The 23,703-nt window shown below is 39.2% G+C and overlaps 1 pseudogene; it reads left to right on the top strand.

Moving 5' to 3' along the window:
- Positions 1 to 1,242: 1,242 nt before the first annotated feature.
- The window catches only part of LOC139311823 (zinc finger protein 721-like), a 74,767-nt pseudogene continuing 52,306 nt past the window's right edge, over positions 1,243 to 23,703 (top strand).

Genomic DNA, 23,703 nt, shown 5'->3' on the forward strand with positions numbered 1-23,703 from the left:
TTTAGTCCAATATTTTGTTGCAGATGTGCACGTCCACCATAAATGATAGTATGTTCCCTAAGATTGCTTACATTTCCAACAAATCAGTGATGTATTTGGAAACATTTTGGTGAGTCTCGCCGGCGGGAGATGCCATCTATAAAACATCTTGTACTGGTTTTCCCTGTATGCCACTGACATGGTCAATTTCACATTTGTTTCCCACAAAAAGTAAAAAAAAATCCATTTGAAGAACCGGGAGAAGTTTACAGGTAGTCCTCGACATACGACCAGAATTGAGCCCAATATTTCAGTGGCTAAGTGAGACATCTGTCAAGTGAACATTGCCCTGTTTTACGACCTTTCTTGCCACAAATAGTTAAATGAATCACTACAGTTAATAAAACAGTTGTTAAGCGAATCTGGTTTCCCCATTGACTTTGCTGGACGGAAGGTTGCAAAAAGGGGATCACGTGGCTCCAGGCCACTGCAACCGTCATAAATCTGAGTCAGTTGCCAAGCGTCTGAATTCTGATCACGTGTCCATGAGTAGGCTGCAAGGGTCGTAAGAGTGAAAAACAGCCACAAGTCCCTTTTTTCCCCCGTGTCGTCGTAACTTTGAATGGTCACTAAATGATCTTCATCACTGGAGGCTTTCAAGAAGAGACTGGACTGCCACCTGTCAGAAGTGATGAAGGTAGGGTCTCCTGCCTGGGTGGGGGGTTGGACTAGATGACCTACAAGGTCCCTTCCAACTTTGTTAATGTATCTGCTGTAAATCGAGGACTACCTGCATTGAGCCTCTTCCGAGCAGGCAATCCAAGTCAGATTTTTCCAAGCGATCCAGCCAGAACTTTCAAGCAGAAATGTAGAGAAATCGGAGCTACGTTTCTCCTTGCGGGGAAAAGCTCCCCTTATAGGAAGAATCCACCTTTCAGCCCCCGCAGGGGAGGCAGCATCTGTAGCAGTCCGGCTCGACCACCTCGAACGCCCCCTCTCGAACCCCCAAAGTGGACCGTTCCTCCCGCCTCGCCTCATTTGCATGGGAAAGGCGCCCCGAAGGGAAATCCCGCTCGGACGTTCGGGGGCGGAGCCAATCTTCTCCCTTCTGGCCAATCGTCACGGGAGGGAAAGGCAGCCCAAGAGCTCATTGCCGAGGGGCGTGGCTGCCTGGAGGAGGAGGATCCCGAGAGGAGCCACGAAGCCCCGCCCCCGCAGCGGCTGTCTTCTTCGCTCCTCTCTCGCTTCGTTCAGTCCCGTCCTCCCCCCGATCCTTCCCAGAGGATTCCCCTTGGAGATCGGAGCTGGATCCCTCGGAGGAGGCTTCTCGGTTCTCGCTTCGGCCAGGTAAGGCTTCATCCCCGCCACGCCTTGCATGCCTTTGCTTGGGGATCCGCTTCGGCATCCGCGTCGCCTGCAGGGAGCTGCAGCCTCCCTTCCCTCGAGGGGTGCAAAGCGGGGAGAGTCCCCCTCTCCCGGCCGAGGCTCCCCGAGGGGCTCCGGGAAGGAGCTTTGGGGCAGTTGCTCCCAGAAAGTTTCTTTGTGGTCCTTCCGATCCAAAGGGGCTTTTTCCCCCAAAAATGCAACAACTGGACTTTTGGGGGTGCCCTCCCCCCTTTGAAAACGTTTCACTTTTCTTTTTTTTTAAAAAAAAATAAATTTTTATTGAGTAAAAATATTAAAAAAGACATAACATAACATATACACAACAAACATTTATACAACATATACACAAAAAGAATATGATTTCTTCTTAAGCATTTTTTCAAAGTGACATTCTACAATTCTACTTATATTTCTTCACCTCTCCTTAATCTAGTAACATTTTTTAATATATATTTAAATCGGTAATATTTCCCCCTATATTTTTTGTTTATTTCTCATTTTTAACCAATTATACCAATTATTCCATATTTTGTAATAATCTGATTCTTCTCTTTCTTCTCTTTCTTTGGTTAACCTATCCATTTCAGCGCATTCTAAGATTTTTTTCTATTACTTCTGTTTCATTTGGTGTTCTTTCTTGCTTCCAACTTTTTGCGTAAGTTATTCTTGCAGCTGTTAATATGTGAATTGTGAGATATTTGATGTCTTTAGGATATGATTTGTTAAAAATTCCTAATAAAAATGTTTCTGGTTCTTTTTCTATCTGTGTTTCTGTTATTTGTTCCAACCATTTTTTAATGTTAGACCAAAATTTCTTTGCTGCCGGGCAAGTCCACCATAAATGATAGCAGGTCCCTTGTGTCTTTTTATACTTCCAACAGATCGGGCTATTTTTAGGCTGTATTTTTGCCAGTCTGGTTGGAGACATGTGCCACCTATAAAACATTTTCAGATGGTTTTCCTTGTACTTGTAGTTGCTTTTGTTAATTTTAGGTTTACCTGCCAGAACTTTTCCCATTTTTCCAAAGGTATTGTATGTTTGATGTTTTGAGCCCATTTAATCATCGTTTCTTTGACTGTCTCTTCTTCCAATTTATAGTGTAGAAGAAATTTGTAGATTCTACTAATTAATTTGTTTTCTGAATCTAATATAATTTTATCTATTTCTTGTTTTTGGTTATGAATTTCATATGTTTTTATATGTTCTCTGTATTTGGATTGTATTTGAGTGTATTTGACACGAACTCCAAATTGGCTGGCACTCCTTTATGTGGGATGAAAAATACACAACACATTCATATTTTAAAAGACACACAATAAGAAACTCATTACTACAAATTTGGCTTAAAATTAAAAAACAACATTATATGAAGATACCAAATTGGTTATCGCCGGTAGAATCAATTAGACACCCAAATTTAACAGAGAAGACAAAAATAATTAGATATAAAGATATAATTGACTATCAAGGCTTTTAAATTAAAGACAAAACAATTGGAGACAGATTTACACAGAGAAATAGACTGGTGGACTTGAAAACGTTTCACCACATCTGGCAGGAGAATCCTTTGGGGCTCCAATTCGAACAAGAATAAATAAAAGAACAAGAATAAATAAAAATGAGATCCAGGCAGCTGGGAGGAAAGAAGAAATATTTATACCTCAAAGCCAAACAGGTTGCCTTTGGGGGAAGGCTGCCGAGAAATGGGGTGCAGTAGCAGATTTTTATAAGGGGAACTTATCCGAGGGTGTCTACATGCTGATTCTAGGGTGATGTGTGTATGTGTGTTGTTAGTTGCGAAGTTGTGTCCCACCCATCGTGACCAACATGGACAATGTTCCATATATTTATTATGATTATTTTATTATTGTGTGTGCGTAAGGTATGTTTATTCTTGTGAACATGCAAAGGTGCTTTTTCAAGAGGCAACTGGACTTTCTGTGTTTTCTTTGAAAAGACGTATTGCTTCTCATGCAAGAAGCTTCAGCTGAGAGCTGAAGAAGCTTCTTGGATGAGAAGCAAAACATCTTCAAAGAAAAAAAAAACAGAAAGTCCAGTTGCCTCTTTGTTGCAGGAATAATGATAATGTGGGGATAATACAGGGTCAGCTACATGAACATTGAAGGGCCCTCTTTATCTCCTGATCATAAGAAAGAAATATGCTTGTTTGGAGATTTCACCAAGTCAGCTAAATTCCATTTTTGTTGATACATAACATCTGAGAGACCAAGCTGTCACAGTTGCAAGGAAATCCATATGAAGCAAGAGTCCCTTATTAACCAAAGCAGCCATTAACCTACGCATCAGCAATCACAAAATTAATAAAGGATGTTTAGCTAAGATGATCTCTCTTGTCTGTGCGTCTGTAATTCTTTATTTTTGCTAATAGTAAACATAGTAGCTGAGATCTTTTCTGAAGGAATTGTTTGCTATTCTCCCTTTTCTTAAATGAGGAAACATCTGCATTGTATTTGTGGGTGATCCGCTTTGGAGATTTTCTTTTCTACACCTTGGTAAACGTCTGAGGGCGATTTCTTTCTTTCTTTCTGCCAAAAACGTCAAGCTGGACAGCATATTCAAAGGAATGCAAATCTCATTCTGCCTTTGAAATTAGATACAATTTCAAAGGCAGAATGAGATTTGAATTACCTTGAATGGAAGTAGGAAAGGGAGGGGGGTTTTTACCGGTTTATTTATGTTCTTTTAACCATTTTTTTCCCTGCTTACAACTTTTGCCTGAGAAGGGAGGGGCACTGTGGCATCGGATCTCTTCTTTCTCTCAAAATACATTTTTTTTTAAAAAAGTACTACAAGACGGAACCATGAGCAATAGCTGGAATTAATCAGGGAGAAAACCGATCTAGGACTAAGGAAGATTTCCTGACGGTTGAGACTAATCAATCAATGGGATGATTGTCTCCAGAAGCTGTGGGTGCTTCATTACTGGAGGTTTTTAAGAGGAAATTGGACAAACCTTTCTCAGAAGGCGGTTGGACGAGAAGACCTCTAAGGTCGCAGCCAACTCTGATATTCTGTTTTTGGTGTGTGTGTGTGTGTGTGTAAAACTTCAGTGATTTTCCTTTGCATTTTAGTTTGGATTTATCCTAAACAATGCATTTGAGGGCATTCTTGTCAAAGGAACAATCCTAGTGAGGCAGAACAAAAAGAAGGTTATAAAATATTGCTTTTTAGGCAATATTAATTATTTTAAATCTATTTTTAATTGCAATGTTATGTATAAATGTTTTTATTTTGGCTGTTCACCGCCCTGAGTCCGAAAGGAGAAGGGCGGTATAGAAGTTTGAATAATAAATAAATAAATAAATAAAAAGTGTGAAGGAAATGGAAAACGTCAAACCTCAAGTTCCCAGTTATTCAAGCATTAAGGTATCCACGAACAAACTGCTGGAAACTTAGGTACTTCCTGCAAGACACCTGTGACCTCATCCTGTATGAAGGGGGAGCAAGATATTTAGCTTCTTTAACAGAGCAACAGGGAGCTATAAATAATGTAACCAATCAAGGCTGATATGCTATATTTCCCTGTTTTGCTACTTTTGAAAAGTACTGCTTTATCTCTTAAAACCTTGAATGTATCAGATTTATTGTGTTACATTTTTTCCCCTTAGCATCAGTTGTGGGTTTCAATTTTGTTTGCTACCGGTTTGGTCGTGGGTGCACTCGTGCTCATGCGTAACGCTTCTGCACATACGCAGAGACGTCCGGGCGGGTGGGCAGATCCGGAGCGAACCGGTAGCAACCCACCACTGCTTAGCATGGCATCTAATGAGGGTGAAAGTGGGGAGGAGAAAGTAAAATTTGACAATCTTTGATAGAGCCTCCATGGACAAGTATAGTCTATCTTGTTGTGGAAAAATTGAGACTGAACAACATTCCTGGGTCAGCCAGAGTCAGTTTATTGTGCAAGGTTCAGAGCCAGATTTGTACCTGAAACTTTGAACAAGGAAAGAGCTCTGATATAACTGTTTTTATACATTTCTGAGACAAAGGATTCGGTGAGCTCATCCAGTTTTCCATATATGGTTAACATGAGCTCATGCATTTTCCATATATGGTTAACATACACTTGTTGTATGATAATTGACACACTTCCTAATTACTAAACCATTAGTTTCTAGTTTATTAGATTATTTTAGCTACACAACTAATGTAAATGAAGCGGGATCTGATAGATGACCATTGGATAACTTTCTATTCACTCTATTCTAAAAGCAGGAAATGCATCCGGTTGGAAAAAGTACAAAGTCAGCCAAAATCCTTTTGATACCTTTAGGAGGCCTCTAAGTTGTCAGAAGATAGGAACATTCTAATGACATACAGCTTAAAGGTTGGTAAGGTCAAGGGGAGCCACATGAGCTAGAAGTCGTTTATCAACAGAAGATAATTTGAATCTATGCTCCAGTAATTTACAGAAGAATTATGATTGTTTGGCAAGGATAATGTAAAACTTTAGTAATTAGGAAATGTCAATTAAATATAACCAATGTATATGACCATATAAACTGCTGAGTTAACAAAATCCTTTGTTTGAAAATGTATAAAACTGTGGTCTCAGAATCATAAAGTTGTCTTGGAATAGAACAATTATATCCTTAATCCCGAAACCAGGTAAAGATTTAGAAAAGATTGAATCCTATCGGCCCATTTCCTTGATTAACCAAGATGCTAAGATATTTACTGCAATTGTAGCAAATAGATTGAATAATTTTATAGATAAATATATAAACCATAATCAAGTAGGTTTTGTTAAAGGGCGTTATATGTATGATTTAGTTAGAAGAGTATTAAATGTTATTGATATTGCTGAGAATAATGGTGATAAGATAGGTATTCTTGCCTTGGATATTTTTAAAGCCTTTGATTCTATACAATGGGATACTATAAAAGAAATGATTTCTGCATTAGGTTTTGGTAATAAATTTATTCATATTATTTCCAAATTGTACCAGAGGGGTACGGCAAGAGTGAAGGTAAATGGTATATTTACACAAGATATAAATTTGGAAGCAGGGACAAGACAGGGTTGTCCCCTGTCTCCGACCCTATTTTTATTAGCAATGGAAATTTTAACAACTTTGATTGAAGAGGATTCAGAATTAATAGGTTATAAAGGCGTCAAAGTTAATTTATATGCAGATGACACTCTTGTCATTTTAAATAATATTACAAATGATATAAAAAGAGTTCAAATACATTTGGAAGAATTTGAAGATATGACTGGTTTGAAAGTAAATTGGGCAAAATCAGAATTATTAATGGAAATTGATAGGGAAAACAAATTAGAAAAATTACAACATCAATTTGGAATTAGGATAAAGGATAATTTAAGATATTTAGGTATTATACTTTCACTTAAAATTAAAAATTTAAAGAAACTAAATTATGACATAGTAATAAAAGAAATTGAAGAGAAAATTGGGAAATATAAAAAGCTTAAGTTATCTTGGTTTGGTAGAGTAGCTTTATGTAAAATGATGTTACTTCCTAAATTTAACTTTTTATTCGAGATGCTTCCGATTTTTTTTTTTATTGAAAAAGTTTTACAAATACAAATTTTTCCCCCTTCCCCCCGCTTTCCCTCCCTAACCCTCCCTTACCCTACCCATCCCCCATGGCTTCCCCAGGATGAAATCCAAATCCAAATCACGTTATATAATACTTTACCGCACATCTATTCTACCCCCTGTGTGTTATACATTTCTTCCTGACATTCTATCCCCTGTAAACTATACATTTCTAGACAACATTCATCTAATAATTATCTGGTACTTCCTAGTTTAATATTTATTCTACACATAATCTATCCATATCCTCCTCTCCCTTACATAAGTCTCTTGTGTCCGGTCTTTTATATATGCTGATAACTTCACCATTTCTGCGAGACTGGCCACCTTCAGAGTCCATTCTGCAATAACATCCCTTTTCCAATATAACCTAACCTATCACCATATACCATATCAGTTTTGTTTCACCCACTTTCCCGCAGGTCCACCATATATAATTATTTATAAAATCTAAACAGTCACATCAGATCTTTCTTCCAACAGTGTATTTAGTGTCTTTAGTTGCTATCTGCCCCCATCATTGAAAAGTACTTTTATATATAAAAACCCCCTGAGTGACTTTATATTTATATTCCATATCGAGGTAAATAGCAAATAAAGAATAATGTAGATAAAAGAAATAATGTGAATAAAAGAGGAATCATACAGAGTCAGATATATGGGCTCTGGGGGACCCTTTCTATTCACATTATTATAAGGGGAAGATGTGCTTGGATACATGAACTCTGAGAGACCCTCTCTATTCACATTATTATAAGAGAGGAAAGTGCTTGTTGGAAATTACATTAACAAACAGTTAAACCCCTTTAAGTGGTAATATATCTTCTGAGACCTAGATGTCACGGAAAGGACTGCCACATGGAAAAACATCTGAGTGACCTCACTGTGAATGATACAAAGACCTATATGTTACAAAGAGTTACTTAATCCAATAAATTTACCCAAGGACAGTAGTAACTCTCCCATTAGCAACTGAGAGCACTTAAGGAAAAGTTGTAAACTAGAAAGCAATGATTAACCATATATGGGAAAACGGATGGTAAAGTATAATGTAATTAACAAATTTATATGACTGTATATGGAGAGGATATGAGATCATTGAACCCTTTGTCTTAGAAATGTATAAAAACCATGGAATCAGAACATCCTTTGTTCAGTTTTTGCGAGAATCAAAATGCACTGAACCTTTGCAAATAAAATTCTGTCTCTCTCTGACCAGGAATGTTGTTTCGTCCCTTCATTCCATAACAATATGATATCTTCTCCAAAGTCTTTCATCTAGATTATTAATTCCATCGACCATGTTAGGCTGACAACCAGATCAACTGCAAATGCCCTTGTTCCGTAGTCCTCTTGCCTCATGATTATTCCCTTCAACATACACATAATCCATCTTTCTTAAAATCTATAATAGAAAGTTCCAATTCACTCAATTACAGGCCTTCTCCACATGCTTTTTTTAACCGAGAAGGACATTGAAATATATATTAAAAAATTAGATAAATTTTGTAATGGGGATAAAAAACCAAGATTGATTAAGAAAATGTGGTATCAGAACCAAAAACAAGGTGGTTTAGGAATTCCAAAATTATTAAACTATTACAGAGCATTTAATATAAAAACAGTAGTAAAAATTTTAAAAGGAGATGTTAAACTTTGGGGTAACTTGGAAATGAAGGAAATAAAGAAGTTTGGTTATAAATGGTTTTTGGAAAATTTTAAAGGTAAGGTTAAAATTTGTAATTATTGGTTAAATAGTTTGACTAAAAATTGGGACAGAGTAGCAAAAAAATTAATACCAGTCGCATTGTATTTAGGTAAACTGAAAGAGAATTGCCCAATGAAATTAAATAGTAACAGAGAGAGGATTATAATAGAAGAGAAAGTGGAAACAATTAGTGAATGGTTGAAATTTATAGAAAATGAAATGAGGAAAGAGGAAATTTATGGAAAATTAAACATTAATTGGTTTGAAAGAATTCAAATGAATAAATGGAATAGGAAATGCAAAGAAAGGAATGATGAGAATAGAAAGGAAACGGAATTTGAAAATTTGATATCTCGAATAATAAAAGATGAAATTGGGCCAAAGGGATTAGTTAGTAAAATTTATAAAATTATTAACTTTGATAATAATTCACAAAGGGTAATGAAAGAGAATTGGGTAAAAGAACTGGGTATTGAAATTTCTGATCAAAATTGGAATTTGAACTGGGTTAGTAGAATAATGAGAACATTATCAATAAGGAATAAAGAACATAACTGTAAAGTTATTTAGAAGTGGTATTTGACCCCAATAAGACTTTTTCAAATGGATAATAAAGTGGATAAAATGTGTTGGAGATGTAAAGTGGAACTCGGGACATATGCTCATATGTGGTGTAAATGTAATGGGGTTGAACTTTTTTGGTCTAGGGTAGAAAATGAAATATTTGAAATGATTAAGAAGAGGGTCAAATTGAAATTGGAAACCATATTATTATTAATATTGAATGAAACAACATTAACAACTGGAGAAAGAGAATTGGTGAGGATTTTGGTTATAATGGGGAGAATTATAATTGCTAGAGATTGGAAATTAAATGTTGACTTAAAATTAGAAGAATGGTATAATGAAACATGGAAATTTGCATTAAATGATAAATTGACTTGTGATATTAAAATTAGAAGTGGTATATATAAAGAAAATGTTTTTTGGAACACTTGGCAACCATTTGTGGACTTTGCACTTGGGAGATTGGATGAATCGGCACCAGTACCTTATCAAAGAGATTTCTGGAAGAATTGAAGACTTCAATTTCCTAAAACTTCCTTTCCGTTTGTATAGCACGTTGGGGGAAAAAAATTTCTTTCCTTACTATTGATTTTTGTATTGATTTTTTTTCCTTTCTGTTATTCTTTAACAATAAAAATATAATAAAAAAAAAAGAATCATAAAGTTGTTCAGATTTTTTAGGTATGCATACCTCTCTAAACCTTGCGCAATAAAAATGTCTCTGGCTGACCTAGGAATGTTGCTTTGTCCTCATCATTCCACAACACAACTTTTCCTTAAGTGCTGTAGCTGCTAATGGGAGATTTATTGCTGTCCTTGGGTAATAAGAGATAATAAGTGACTCTTTGTTTCCTGTGCCTGTCTTTGTGAGGCCCCTCAGATGTTTTCCATATGGCTGTCCCTCCGTGACAGCTAGGTCTCATCAGAAGATATATTACCACTTAATGGGGTTTAGCTGACTTTAATGTAATCTCCAACAAGCACGTTTCTCCTTTATAATAATGTGAATAGAGAGGGTCTCTTAGAGTTCATGTAGCTTTATAATAATGTGAATAGAGAGGGTCCTTTAGAGTTCATGTAGCTGACTCTGTATGATTCCTATTTTATTCACATTAATCTAACACAGGACAAATGATTTTTTTTTTCTTTCTTCAACTTTTAGCTGTGGAAGCAATCCAGAAAATGATGAATACAGTCTCACGTAGCTCCCCAGGTTTGTAGGATCTTATTCTGGGTATTATCAAGAAATTGGAAAATATTAAATACGTTTGCAGCTTAAGTAATGGTGGGTTCCAGTTTTGCCTTTGGCTCTAGGTGGCTGCATATAATCCTATCACAGCATGGGAGCCTGCTCTGCAGTTATACTGATATGCTAATTTCTCCTGATTTGTCTTCCTAAGAAGAGAGGAAAAACCCGCCTAGCAGCTTTCTCTCACATTGCATGATTATATACTTACGGCTAACAGGGTACCCCAATAACCTGCTTTTAAATGATCTTCCAACTCAGTTGCTTAATGGAAAGGTAAACTGAGGCAGAACCTAGGGCCATATTTGGCTTTCAATAGCTAAATGTCTATGGAGATTCTCTGCCATCCAGGTCGTGGTTGTCCCAAAGGTGTTTTTACAAGAGACAACTGAACTTTCTTGTTTTTCTTTGAAGACGTTTTGCTTCTCCTCCAAGAAGCTTCTTTGGCTCTGACTGGATGGTGGAGAATGGAAGGATGTTTTACAAGGAGAAATTGTTAAGAAAATGCCCTGAAAAAGAAGTTGGCCAACCTACACCTGATCTCCATGTGTAGGCCCTGGACGCCTTTTGCCTCCAGGACCTCCCAGAGGAGCCCTTCAAGCCAATTCAGATGAGCTTCATGATTAAGAAACAAGAAAATAATGAGGTTGGACAGCCTCCTTCCTCCTTTCTTCTCCATGCTCCTTTTCTGCCCTCTTGGCATGAGAAGCTGCATTGCATAAGGGATCCTTCATGGGGTGCTCTTGGCCAAGAGAAGGAACAGCTGGAGGGTTGGCTTTCCTGAGGACATCACAAATGTCCTCTCTAGGACCTTCCACTCACTCTCCTTAACCTCTAGAGCCGTGATGGTGAACCTATGGCACGCGTAGCCATATTGGTGGGCACGTGAGCTCAGCTCCGGTACGCCGGCCAGCTGATTTTTGGGCCTTCTGGGCCCACCAGAAGTAGGGAAACAGGCTGTTTCCTGCCTCCGGAGGATCTTGGGAGGTGGTGAGGAAGGCCTGTTTTTCTCTCTCCCCAGCCTCCAGAGCCTTTCTAGGAGTCTGGGGAGGGCAAAAACAGCCTTCCCCATCCCCCAGAGGCCCTCTGGAAGCCAGAAATGGCCCATTTGCCAACTTCTGGTCCCACGCATGCACACGAAACACACGCTCCTGGCACACGATGGCAAAAAGGTTAGCCATCACTGCCCTAGAGCTCATCGGAAAAATGTATTGTTTCAATGGTTAAATCTACACCTTTTAATTCTTGGAACTGATTTTCTTTTCCATCTCAGATACACAAAGTGGAGTCATTTGAACATCTTGGCATACAAAAATTATCTCTTGGGGGGGGGGAAAGAGCTGAAAGGCTTTCTGGCGTCTTTCCAGTGTGTACAAGATCGATCATATGAATTAAAAGGCATTTGGAGATCCACAAGATATCCTTGGATCCATTTGGAGTTGAGTTTCAGGACAGGGAAAGTATGGAAACACAACCTTTAGCCACTGAGAGAACTGGAAAAGGCCCTGCTATTGTTCAGCCTGAGACCTGTGGGGACATCTGGGCAAGAACTAGGCAGAAGATCCTGGAGGAGGAAACCATCATCTGTTCGGAAGTTCAGCCCTGGAACTTAAGGAGCTTCCAATACCAGGAAGCTGAGGGTCCCCGAGGACTTTGCAGCCGACTCCATGACTTTTGTAGGCAATGGCTGAGACCAGAAAAGCACACCAAAGCCCAGGTGCTGGACCTCGTTGTTCTGGAGCGGCTCCTGGCCCTTCTGCCCCTGAAGATGGAGAGCTGGGTGCGGGAGTGTAGAGCAGAGACTAGCGCCCAGGCGGTGGCCCTGGCTGAAGGCTTCCTCCTGAGCCAGGTGGAGGAGCAGAAGAAGCAGGTTGAGTTGCAGGTGAGAAACCTTCATCTGGATAAGAACCCAGAAGGGAATTTAAAAATATGTATTTGAATTCTTCACCCCTCCTTCGCAGACGTTTCTGGCATTCATAATATGTGGAGATGTGCGGACATTGTACAATTCATTTTTCACTCAGCCTCACTGATGGAGGCTGGGGATTTTCAGGTTGTGTTCAGAGAACAAGGGCCCACTTCATCTTGTGTGATGCATAATAATAATAATAATAATAATAATAATAATAATAATAATAATAATAATAATAATAATAATAATAATAATAATAATAATTTTATTTCTATACCACCCTTCTCCCGAAGGACTCGGGGCGGTGTACAGCCAATTTAAAAACACAAGACAAAACAATGATTAAAAATTAAAATAATTAAATAGATTTGGCCCGGTTTAAAACCCTGAAAATTTAAAATACCCCAATTTAAAATTATTATGTTGATAGCCCGGCCTGGCGGAACAACAGGGTCTTCAGTGCGCAGCGAAACACCCGGAGGTCGGAGATCTTATGTATTTCCGGGGGCAGTTCATTCCACAAGGCTGGGGCTCCCACAGAGAAGGCCCTCCCCCTGGGTGTCGCCAGCCGACATAACTTGGCTGATGGCACCCTGAGGAGACCCTCTCTGTGGGAGCGAACTGGCCGGTGGGAGGCTATTGGTGGCAGAAGTCGGTCTCGAAGGTACCCGGGTCCTGTGCCATGGAGCGCTTTAAAGGTGATGACCAACACCTTGAATCGCACCCGGAAGACCACTGGGAGCCAGTGCAGCTCGCGCAGGAGGGGTGTCACGCGGGCACAACGAGTTGCGCCCATAACCACCCGCGCGGCCGCATTCTGGACCAGTTGGAGCCTCCGAGTGCTCTTCAAGGGGAGCACTTTAATTCTTCTTCTCTCTTGTCTCTTATTTCAAGTCCTTTGCTGTGGAGATCAGCGATCCTGAGGGAAGGAAGAATCCATCAAATCCCTTCCAGGAGACGTTTTTCAGGAGGATCTCTCAGGAAGATCCAAGTCAGGATACCTCAGGAGGTAACTGAAGGTCCTCCCATTCTCCAGAGAAATCCCCGCTATTCTGTAGAATAGCTTGTCCTATTTTGTTAATTTTGCGTGTTAAAATTCTGTCTCCCTCGCAGTGAAGAATAGAATGAAGATAACACCTGCTTATGATGGAACTGAAACAATCGTTGAACCTACAACTCAAGTAAGAGAAGGATAATAAAAAATAAGGCTATTACAGTGTTAGCATCTGTTAAGTAGAGAGTGTTCCTTTTAGTAATTCTTTGACATTCAATTATGGAAGTCTTCTCAATAATAACTGAAATAATCACATTAGCACAGGGGTGTCAAACTCAATTTCATTGAGGGCCATATCAGCATTGTGTTTGTCCTCGGGGGCTGGGGTGGGGAGTGGGGGTGTGGCCCGGCTGACTGGGCATGGCCCAGGGGTGTGGCCAGTTCAACATCACTCACAAGGGGGGGGGGCACCTGTGGGGGCCAGGCAGGGTTGGGGAGGGCATCCATGGATCTGGAATTTCTGGTTTTTCTTTCGAAGACGGTTCGCTTCTCATCCAAGAAGCTTCTTCAGCTTTTCTTCTTCAGAGCTGAAAAAGCTTCTTGGATGAGAAGGAAAATGTCTTTGAAAGAAAAACCAGAAAGTCCAGTCACCTCTTGAAAAAGCACCTTTGGGACAACCATGACCTGGATGACTGAGAATCTCCGTAGACACCATATTAAAAGGTAAAGCAGGTCATTAGATTTGAAAGAGGGTGGACAGAAAGAGCATATCATCCAGGCAGTTTTTGCCTGCAAAATAATTTCTAGCACTGATGTTACCTGGTCGGGGTAATGAAAGGTCTGTAAGAAAGGAACCAAGCTCAGAGAGCACCAAGGACCCATCAACATAATTTCTAATCCTTCCATTTGTGGCTGGATTTGGGATGCAAAGAATCCAGCTTTGCAAAGGATGACAAATGCTCTTCCCAAGCAATTTTTGCTCTTTCTTTTCTCTTGTTAAGCCAGCAGTTTATACTGTTAGCAATGTGTCTCTGGATATTGATGGCACCTGATTTAAATCCCTGGCTGCCTCTCGCAGCACTTTTTTTTATTATTATTAAAAAGTTTTACAGAAGGTTTACATATTCCCCCTCTTCCCTACCACCCCCACCCCCTCCCCTCCCTTACCCCCACCACCCCTCCCCCCAACCCTTCCCCTTCCCATCCACCCACCTCCCCCACCTCTTCCCAGAACAAATTACAGGGTATAACATTCAACAAACATAATCCATCCTAATCTAAATAATTAAAACATTCAGCATCTCTTATTCCTTCAATTCCCTAATTACCCTGCTAACTTAATTACCTAAAAACACACCAAATATCTACATATTTATTCATAACCTATCTGCAACTTCTTATTCCGGTGTTTGCTTTGGATATAATCTATCCATCTTCTCCAGTCCCTTAAGTATCTTTCATTTGAATGTTCCTTCAAGTACACTGAGATTTTTGCTATCTCCGCTAGGTTTGTTACTTTCATTGTTCATTCTTGGATTGTAGGTAGATCTTGCTTCTTCCAATATTGTGCCACCAACAATCTTGCTGCAGTTATTAAATTCAAAATCAAATTAGTCTCTATAACCGTACAATCCGTAACTATACCCAGCAGAAACAACTGTGGTGAAAATTTTAACCTCTTTTTAAGAATGTTTTGTAAAATCCACCAAATTTTTATCCAGAATGCTTTAACCTTTTTACATGTCCACCAAATATGGAAGTATGTAGCATCCTCACAATCACATCTCCAACATTTTGGTTGTACATTCGGGTACATACAAGATAGTTTTTTTGGATCTAGATGCCATCTATAAAACATTTTATAAAAATTCTCCCTTAAATTTTGCGCTTGTGTAAATTTCACATTTCTTACCCATATTTTTTCCCATGTTTCCATGTTTCCATCATTATTGGTTGTTCAAAATTCTGCGCCCATTTTATCATACAATCTTTAACTAGCTCTGTTTCCGAGTCTATCAATATATTATACAATCTTTTTATATGCATTGAACTTTGGTCTCTAGTTTGTTTTATTGAATTTTCATCGCTTTGTATAATACCAATTTTCTGATCTTTTCTCCATCTGGCTTGAAGTTGTACATATTGAAACCAAGTTTGAATTATTTTCTCCTCTTTCAACACATTCAAAGGTTTTAATTTTAATATACCTCCCTCCATATTAAGAATATCTGTATATGTAATTACATCCTGTCTGCTTTCTATACTCGTGTTCTCTATTGCGTGCCTGGGTACTGTCCATATAGGTATCTTTTCATTTAATTTATATTGATATTTCTTCCAGACACGCAGTAAAGCATTCCTCAATATATGGCTCTTAAATGCTCTATCCACCTTTTTATCATACACTGTTGGAAGAAACATCCTTCTAGGTTCTGCTCCAAGTGGGGAAACAGACACTGGAAACATGGAGACTGCTTGGAAAGATGGTTTAATGGTGGACAGGATCACATGGCTTGAGTTCCTGAACAGAAAAGGGGCAGATACAGTAAATCCTCGGGTTTTTATGCTCTCTCTGGCTCTGCATTTCTTGGGGCCCTGAAAGAGTATCCTGATTGGTTGTCAGACTCCCAGGGGGTGGGGGCCTTGCTGGCTGATGGTCACATGTGCTTCCCAGGTCACGTGGTGAGTTTCTGCTGCTATTGTGTAGAGGGCTAATCCTATCTTTGTTGGATCTTTGGCAATTCCTATTATGGCTCTGCCTGAAGGAGGCAGATCTTTGTTATGTAGAATAGACTGGCCCAGGCCTTAATGGCCCATTGACAAAGGGTGGGGGGCAGGAAGGTGGGAGCTGCTTTGTCTGTAAAATATGCTTCTCCATTTCTCATCCAGGGAAATATAATATTCTGCCTTTTTCATATTTCCTAAAATATTTCACTCTTCCAGGAAAGGGGTGGGTGCTAACTTCCTACAACACTAAGTAAGCATGCCAACCAAATCATGTCCTTCAATGTTCAGAATCCTTCCATTTGTTAAGTTAATCCAATCACTAATTGCTTATAAGACAGCTGCTTCATAATATAATTTTAAATTGGGCATTTTCAGCCCCCCTCTTTCTCGCATATCCTGCATTATTTTCAATTTTATCCTTGGTTTCTTACCTTGCCATACAAACTTAAACTCTCGCAGCACTTTGATCGATAATGAAGAAGACTCTTTCTTCTGGGGACACTGCAAGACTTTTACTTAAATGCTAAAAAGAATACTCCTCCCCCATTTTCTTCTTCAAACACAGGACGGGTTGAAGTCACTGATAGGTTTCTGAGGCCCATCTGCCGGTTGATTCTCTTCAGATGCTGAAAATCTGGATGGATGGATGGATAGTTTGTAGGTAGCTGGATAGACAGACAGACAGGGATCCAGTAGAAAGTTGGGATTCCTTTTACCGAATGGCACTGAAAGTGCTTGGGATAATTTAAACAATAGGATAGATCTTGTAAATCCTCCTGGTCTTATAGTGTTGTTTTTCTTTGTTCAGGAGGGTCTTGTATCATTGGAGGAGGTGACTGTGTATTTCTCCAAGGAGGAGTGGTCACAGCTGGATCCAGACCAAAAAGCACTGCATTGGGAAGTCATGCTGGAAAATCATAGAAACCTGGCCCCTCTAGGTAAGGGTTTGCTACGGTCCACTCACAAAATTTGGGAAGACAGTTTTAAATGAGATGAAACGAGCTATTTCTTTTTTCTTTTTGTTATAAGTTTATTAAAGGTATTTTGTTGGAATAAAAGCAATAAAAATTCTGAAAAAGAAATAAGACAGTGTAAGTGATGCATTAACAAGAAAAAAAATAATGAAATTAAAAAAGGAAAGGGGGGGGGAAAGATGAAGTAATAAAAAAAGTTATAACTTAGCCTCTCTAAGGTTAGATCATAGTTTTCTCCTTCACGTAATTTATCCTTTCTAATCTTCAAACAACTTCACTTTTTTTTTCTTTTTTCAGCAAAAAGTCCTTCAGGGGTTTTCCAATCACTAATCAATACAGATATTAGCCTTTCTCTAATCACAGAAGTCAATTTCGTCATCTTTGAGAATTCTGTCATTTTCGCCAACCATTCTACCATTATTGTAGAATGTATTGTATACCCTCCAACTTTGGTGGTAAAAACAGTCTCACTGTGATTATCACACTCAGAAACTATCTCATGACTGTTTTCCAGCTTCCTGTTCCTTAGTCCCAACATAAAGTGTTCTGATTTCAGTTGGATGTTGATCTTGAAAGTTCTCTGTATCATTGAATGTCTTTCAATCCAAAACGAGCCTTCTGCTTGTCCACATTTCCAGTATAAGTTTGAGTTACCTTTATACATTTTAGAACATTTTTCTGGTATCCTATACCAATGGTATATCTGTATATATAAAAGTGAAAACCACTCATGCATTAATCACAAAATCTCCAGAACCATAAAGCCTACAAACTTGAAATTTGCCATGTATGTTCCTCTTGGCTTCTAGGTGCTCACTAAGAAAGGATTTTTCAAAATGACCATCTCCCCGTTTCATAAAGAAGGGGATCTATAGGGCCAGCCTGAGGGAGAGAAGGGAGTAGGATAAGAGAGGATCTATGGGGCCAGTCTGAGGGAGAGAAGGGGAGAGGAGAGGATCTATGGGGCAAGCCTGAGGGAGAGAAGGGGATAGAGAGGAGAGGCTTCTGTGGGGCAAGCCTGAAGGAGAGAAGTGGAGAGGAGAGGCCAATCATAACTACTCACTAATTTTCAAACTCTAAGTGTCGATTTATCAAGCCCGATCACATAGTTTAGTAGCGGAGCATGGCCATTCAGCTAGTCACTTTATAAAAGTTGCCCTTTAGATTATAACATCATGTACATTTCAGTGCTAACAATCACATATTTTCCCGCTGTTACATCTATATATTATGATACAACGTCTTTGCTCGTTGTATCATACATTTTAAACCTATTTGTAGCTTTTAGGTATTACATGTTTATTTTTTCTGTCATTAAGATTAAAATTCTGTTTTATGTTGTTGAATAACATAGGTCCATTTTCCCCACCTTGAATCTGTCCGATAACAATATGAAAACCATATTGTGGGACAACTATACCTTTCTGCCATCAGATGCTCTTGATTTCATTTGCTATTGCCTTGGTGAAGTTCTGATGGCTCCGAACATGTTATCCATTGTCTTTGCCTTCTGCTTCTCTTCTGTAAGATGCTCCTTGTGCCGAGAGCCATGAAGTTATTTTGGAGCACAGTCTGGATTAATATCTGTTTCATGTTCTCAGTTGGCACTTCTAACATCCTGGTTTTTAAAATATAGATTAATCCTAACTTAGAATAACAGAGTTGGAAGGGACCTTGGAGCTCTTCTAGTCCAACCCCCTGCTCAGGCAGGATACCCTATACCATTTCAGACAAACGTTTATCCAATCTCTTCTTTAAAACTTCCAGTGTTGGCGCATTTACAACTTCCGAAGGCAAGTTGTTCCACTGATTAATTGTTCTCACTGCCAGGAAATTTCTCCTTAGTTCTAGGTTGCTTCTCTCCTTTATTAGTTTCCCCCCATTGCTTCTTGTCCTGCCCTCAGGTGCTTTGAAGAATAGGTTGACTCCCTCTTCTTTCTGGCAGCCCCTGAGATATTGGAACACTGCTATCATGTCACCCCAGTCCTTCTTTTAATCACAGTAGACATACCCAGTTCCTGCAACCGTTCTTCATATGTTTTAGCCTCCAGGCCCCTAATCATCTTGGTTGCTCTTCTCTGCACTCTTTCTAGAGTTCATTGTACCACAAATATCGATGCCATCCAAATCTTAGGTCACGCTCTTCTAAGTCCAAGTCAAATTTTCAAAGGCCATCTCTGCGTCTAAGAAGATTGATGTAGTTTGTTTTGCATTATATTCCAGCTTCCTGCAGATTGCACTTTCCCCCTAATCTTGCTATTATTTTCATTTTTTTTTTCTTTTCCTGTGAAGGTAATAATGGGGAAGAAGATGAAGATTCTGGGGAACTATTCCGAACAATTACTTCTGGAGATGGTATGGAGAACCCTAAAATTCAAATGGAAGTAGAAAGCTGTGAGAGAAATCAGTCAAATAATTGGAATCAGGAAAGCTCATCGTCTCTTCATGCTCCAATGCAAGATTTTGTTGCCCAACAAGGAAAAACAAATAAAAAATCTATTGGGAATAACATGAAACTATTCAGAGACAAATTAGATGTAGATAAACACGATCAAGCTAAACCCAAAGGAGAAGATTATATATGCAGAGACAATGGAAGAAATGACAAACAGACTTTCTTTTTTCCTCATGAAAATGGGTCTGGTACATCTCAAAAAAGGACCTACACGGAGGAGAAGATATATAAATGCATGGAGTGTGGGAAAACCTTTATCAAGAACAATCAACTTACAAATCATAAAAGGATCCACACAGGAGAGAAGCCCTGTCAATGCATGGAATGTGGAAAGAGTTTTATTCACAGCAGACAACTTAGTTCACATAAAAGGATCCACAAACGGGACAAGCCTTACAAATGTACGGACTGTGAAAAGAGCTTCAGCAAAGAGAGAAAACTTACTCTCCATAAAACGATCCACACAGGGGAAAGTCCTTATAAATGCATGGAGTGTGGGAAGATCTTTACTCAGATGTCTAACCTTAAGTCACATGAAATGATCCACACAGGAGAGAAGCCCTATAAATGCATGGAGTGTGGAAAGAGCTTTACTACGAACACTCACCTTATTTACCATACTAGGACCCACACAGGAGAGAAGCCCTATAAATGCATGGAGTGTGGAAAGAGCTTCTCTCATGGTAATTCTCTTTCTTCCCATTACTGGATCCATACAGGGGAGAAGCCGTATAAGTGCACAGAGTGTGGAAAGAGCTTCTGTGAAAATTCTTCTCTTACTGTTCATAAAAGGATCCATACAGGGGAGAAGCCCTATAAATGTATGGAATGTGGAAAGAGCTTCCCTAAGAGCAGTGAACTTGTTTCCCATAAAAAGATCCACACGGGGGAGAGGCCACACAAATGCATGGAGTGTGGAAAGAGCTTTACTAAGAACAGTCAACTTATTTACCATAGTAGGGTCCATACAGGGGAGAAGCCCTATAAATGCATGGAGTGTGGAAAGAGCTTTACTAGGAACATTCTACTTATTTACCATAGTAGTATCCATTCAGGGGAGACGCCCTATAAATGCACAGAGTGTGGAAAGAGCTTTACTACGAACAGTCAACTTATTTCCCATAGTAGGGTCCATACAGGGGAGAAGCCATATAAGTGCACAGAGTGTGGAAAGAGCTTCTCTCAAAGATCTTCTCTGAATGTTCATAAAAGGATCCACACAAGAGAGAAGCCCTATAAATGCATGGAGTGTGGAAAGAGCTTTACTAAGAACAGTCAACTTATTTCCCATAGTAGGGTCCATACAGGGGAGAAGCCATATAAGTGCACAGAGTGTGGAAGGAGCTTCTCTCAAAGTTCTTCTCTTAATATTCATAAAAGGATCCACACAAGAGAGAAGCCCTATAAATGCATGGAGTGTGGAATGATCTTCTCTCATCGTAATTCTCTTGCTTCCCATGACTGGATCCATGCTGTTGTGTAATGATGAAGACAAAGCAACATTCCTAGGTCAGCCAGAGACAGTTTTATTGCGCAAGGTTCAGAGCCAGTTTTGTACATGAAGCTTTGAACAAGGAGAGAATTCTGATACAACTGGTTTTATACATTTCTAAGACAAAGGATTCTGTTAACTCAGCAGTTTATATGGTCATATACATTTGTTATATTTACTTGACATTTCCTAATTACTAAAGTTTTACATTATCCTTGCCAAACAATCATAATTCTTCTGTAAATTACTGGAGCATAGATTCAAATTATCTTCTGTTGATAAATGACTTCTAGCTCATGTGGATACCCTTGACCTAACCAACCTTTAAGCTGTATGTCATTAGAATGTTCCTATCTTCTGACAACTTAGAGGCCTCCTAAAGGTATCAAAAGGATTTTGGCTGACTTTGTACTTTTTCCAACCGGATGCATTTCCTGCTTTTAGAATAGAGTGAATAGAAAGTTATCCAGTGGTCATCTATCAGATCCCGCTTCATCTACATTAATACAGGGGAGAAGCCGTATAAGTGCACAGAGTGTGGAAAGAGCTTCTGTGAAAATTCTTCTCTTACTGTTCATAAAAGGATCCACACAGGAGAGACGCCCTATAAATGTATGGAATGTGGAAAGAGATTCCCTAGGAGCAGTGACCTTGTTTTCCATAAAATGATCCATACAGGAGAGAAGCCACACAAATGCATGGAGTGTGGAAAGAGCTTTACTACGAACACTCTACTTATTTACCATAGTAGTATCCATACAGGGGAGAAGCCACACAAATGCATGGAGTGTGGAAAGAGCTTTACTAAGAGCAGTCAACTTATTTACTATAATAGGGTCCATACAGGGGAGAAGCCCTATAAATGCATGGAGTGTGGAAAGAGCTTTTCTACAAACACTCTACTCGTTTACCATAGTAGAATCCATATGGGGGAGAAGCCTTATAAATGCATGGAATGTGGAAAGTCCTTTTCTCAGGGCTCTTGTCTTAATTCCCATAACAAGATCCACACGGGAGAATCCATATAAATCTGTGAAACATGGGGGCAGAGCCTCCTGCCGCTACTACCCGTTCGCCTGATCCAGGCCAAACTGGTAGCAACCCACCGATAGATCCAGTTGAATATGAATCCATATAAATTGTAGATTTAGTTGTTGAAATTTAAGCATTTTCTATTTACACATATGAGCGCCGGTTACTTGTTCCAGCTTCTGCCAACCTAGCAGTTCGAAAGCACGTAAAAAATGCAAGTAGAAAAATAGGGACCACCTTTGGTGGGAAAGTAACAGCGTTCTGTGCACCTTTGGCATTGAGTCATGCCGGCCACATGACCATGGAGACGTCTTTGGACAGCGCTGGCTCTTCGGCTTTGAAACGGAGATGAACGGGAAAGACTAGCACATATGTGCAAGGGGAACCTTTACCTTTACCTTTTTATTTACATAATGCTGAATTAGGAAAAGTTTTTTTAAAAAATCTGATCTTCATAAGTGGCAGCTCCAGAGAACTGACTTTACCAATTGAAACCAAATAATAGGTACGTGTTTTAATTTTGAAAAGTGGATTTTTACTGTCATTTGAAGGTCTTCAATGCTATTTCACATGAATAGGAGAAAATATTTTTTTCTTCATGTTTATCCCATTTTCCATCTGATCATGATAGAGAAGGCCCAAATCCCCCCAAAAGTGCTATAAATGTTTAATTTTTGAGAACACGATATGGCTTAGCTAACAAAATGTCATTCCAGGCATGGGACAAGGCATAAATCAGGAAAGACTTGAAGAAATTATAGCTAAATGCGAATTGTCGATATAAGTTTTATGCTCAGGAGGTTATCTAATGAATAGATTAATTAAAACATTTTACATTTAAACTTTTTATATATAATTCTTGGAGTGAAGGGGGACCTTTATTTGTCCATTATTTTCTCCACTTTTTTTAACTTTGAAGAAAGTATTTCCGCATTATGTAGTTGTATTAGTTTTATTTGTACACTATAACCTTCAATAAAAGTATTGGGGGAAATGCTAATAAAGTCTATATTTCAGTCTCTCACTCTCTCTCTCTCTCTCTCTCACACACACACAGAGGTCCTAGCTGATCAATATATTCTAACTTACGGGACCGCCTTCTGCCACTGATAGCCTCCCACCGGCCAGTACGCTCCCACAGAGAGGGACTCCTCAGGGTGCTGTCGGCCAGACAATGTCGGCTGGCGACTCCCAGGGGGAGGGCCTTCTCTGTGGCAGCACCTGCCCTCTGGAACGACCTGCCCCCAGAGATACGTAGGATCCCCGATCTCTGGGCTTTTCGCCGTGCCCTTAAAACTTTTTTATTTCATCAAGCCGGGCTGGCTTGACCCCCCCTTAGATATTTTTAGATATTTTTAATTGTAATTTGGTTTTAATAGGGGTGTTTTTAAATTTTATTTTTGCCAATTCTTGTTTAATTTCTTTTAAATATTTTTAAATTTTGTATGTGATGTTTTTACTTGGCTGTTCACCGCCCTGAGTCCAGTAGGAGAAGGGCGGTATAAAAATCGAATTAAATAAATAAATAAATAAAACACTCTCTTAACTTTAGCCTTTTCTGGCCCTTGGTACACCTGTTGCTGCATTGAAATTAGCTAAGACTTTGAAGAAAGTATTTCCGCATTATGTAGTTGTATTAGTTTTA

The sequence above is a fragment of the Pituophis catenifer genome, unplaced genomic scaffold, assembly GCF_029215685.1.
Source record: "Pituophis catenifer annectens isolate HBS135680 unplaced genomic scaffold, rPitCat1.0.hap2 SCAF_2, whole genome shotgun sequence".
Classification (NCBI taxonomy): Eukaryota; Metazoa; Chordata; class Lepidosauria; order Squamata; family Colubridae; genus Pituophis; species Pituophis catenifer.